Raw genomic sequence first — 2,812 nt, forward strand, 5'->3', positions numbered from 1 at the left:
AGCTCTAGCCGACGTGTGACAATGAGACTGTCGCAGGTCGGCTCAGTAGATCGGGAGGTGAGCGAACACATACCGGCGTTCGCTCACCTCTCGATCCTGCCACGGCTATCTGCCGTGACAGGGGAGGGGCTGGATTCCCCCCGCTCCGATCCGCCAGCGCTGACTGGCGGAACGGACGCGGAAGGGGGCGGGTACAGCTGGCTCTGCCTCTAGATAGGCGGAGCCAGCTGTCACTCAGGCAGCTGGGCGGATCCCGGCACAATTGTCGGGATCCGCTCCGGCTGCGGCGTCTCAGTATACCGCGAGCTGTAGCTCCCTATATACTGAGCTTAGGGGTGACGGGAGGACGCTAGTTTGTGTCCTCCCGTTACCCTAAGGAGAACTATGGGGAAAAGCCCTGACCTCATAGTTCCCCTTTAAGTAAACACAAGCGTTTGCAGAGATCACCTTTTTGAGCTTCTCTACATTGAATTTAAACATTTTACAATCTACGAAGCGCAGACCCCATCTACACAAACTCATTCCGTTTATGAAGATCAATATTATCCTAAAAACAGCTGGATAATCAGCGAACCAGCAAGGCCTCCGGAAGCCTTAAAGCCAGTCGGAGCGATTTGAAGGCGCGCCGCAAGCCGAGGTTTACGAATTCAGAGCGCTGGCTCGTCGGGGGTTCCGGGTACCGCCGCGTTTCGCAAAGATTTCCGGAGACAAACGGTTGAGAACAAAAAAAAAGAATGAAAGATCCGATAGCGGCCTTCAAACATCTCTTCCTTCAACCTGTTACACGTTACAAACGAGAGCCGGCTGTGCGCCGCTATTCGGGGCGCAGAGACGTTAATTAGAATTGGCTTTTAGTGTCGCTGCTTGAGGTGCCATCGCTGCCACGAGGAATGATGAAAGGGGAACCGAGCTAATTATTCCGGGAACAGACTCAGACATGAAACGTTCACATTATACCGTGACCGTCCTGATTGTCAGGGGGAGGAGCTGCGCCAGTTCAGCGGCACAAAAGGAGGATCGCCCATCTCTTCTTTCAAAGAATGGCGGAACTTTCATAGTGAAGCTCTAATTGGAATCGGTTTATTAGCACACACGCGCACGCACACTGCTCGGGGATTGGGCGCGAGTCCTGGGCGTTCTTTCTGTCACAGTCGGCTGGTGTCAAACATGAACAAATGCAAAAAATTAAGGGAAACTGTAACACGTGGGTTGCAATAAGTTTCCAATTGCCGAAGAAATTGTAACCCTGTTTGGCCAGGGCTACTATTTTCAGTGGGAGGGGCCAGTAGCCCCTATCTTCATTTTGGTTGCCCCTGTCTGCGTGACATCTTGTGTCCGGGTTTTCTGCTGCCATGAAACCGAACACAGCAGTCAAAACCCGGACTGTCCGGGTGAATCCTGGACAGGTGGCAACCCTACTAGCAGATGAGCAGTAGACTTGTGCGCCGTCAAAAAATTTGTTCCGTTTCGGAATATCCGTTATTTCGTATTTCGTAATTCGTGTCCGAAACTCAATTCGGATTGGTACGAAATACCGATTTTCGTTAGTTTCGGCACATTTTCGTAACTGTACGAACATTCGTTATGATGACGTTAAAAATAAAAAATACCTTTGTTAATATTGGAGTTGATGGTAGTTGTTGTTTTATCCGAAATACGAATTCCGTTAACGGATTCCGGATCCGAATTTTGTATTTCGGACTTTAAAAAAAACCCCACCATCAACTCCAATATAAATGTACTTTGCTTTTTACCTGCAATATAACGAATGTTCGTAACGGAACGAAAATACGTCAACGGAATTTCGTATTTCCTGCCTGTGTATTGTAATGCGACGCTCAGCAGCAGCGGATCCGTATTTCGGATTAAAAAAAAATCTTGTCATGTTGTTCCTCATTTACAGGGGTAATATTAGTTCCCGCTTCAAAGAAATTCGGATCCGAAATTTCGTATTTCGGATATAATTCGGAAACTGCAATTCGGATTTCGGATGATTCCGAATTTACGAATTAACCATGAGAATAAAAAGTGATAAAAATAAAGAAACATAAAAAAAAAATTGAAACTAACTCCGCCGCCCTGCCATCTGGTTGCCATTCACAATTGATGGGGAGGGGGGGGGTTGGCGGTGCAGGGGGCGTATTGTGGAACCTGGCCTTGGGGCGGCAGGGAGAGTAAATCCGGCCCTGGGCCTCCTCCATACCTAAGGCCTAGGGCAACACTTCCCACACTCCAGCATCTGCACACTCCCAGGTCTAGCCTTGAGGGCAGGCTGGACGACACCCCAACCTGGGCTAATCCATGGCTGGCACAAGTCTAGCCTGAGCCATGGCAATTCCCTCCAGTATATGTACCCGATCCCAGCATGCGCCACCGATTGAGAGAAACCCAGTGATTGGCTGGTGAACTGTACATACACTCACAGTGCCCCATCATTGGCTGTCCCACGCTACAGCAGAGTCACACTCCACCCAGGGGGGGTATAATCAGTGCCAGACACCTGGAACTAACCAGATAAATGCGACTATAATTCAGCCAGACTGACTACAGCCCCGGCTATCACTAAATGTCCAGTAGCCACCTCACAAATGGTGACGGGGGCTTCACATGTAAGCAGGGCCGGTGCTAGGATTCTAGGCAAGGTAGGCAAGGTGCATTTTTGCGCCCCCCCCCCCGACCCTGACCCCCTGTAAAAACAAGGCATTTTGACAAGCCCCCCCCCCCGACCCTGACCCCCTGTAAAAACAGGGCATTTTGACAAGTACTTGTACTTGTCAAAATGCCCCGATGTTTGCGCTATGTTTTTTTTTTC

Source organism: Nanorana parkeri, unplaced genomic scaffold (genome assembly GCF_000935625.1).
Source record: "Nanorana parkeri isolate BGI_ZX_2015 unplaced genomic scaffold, ASM93562v1 scaffold911, whole genome shotgun sequence".
In the NCBI taxonomy this organism is placed as follows: Eukaryota; Metazoa; Chordata; class Amphibia; order Anura; family Dicroglossidae; genus Nanorana; species Nanorana parkeri.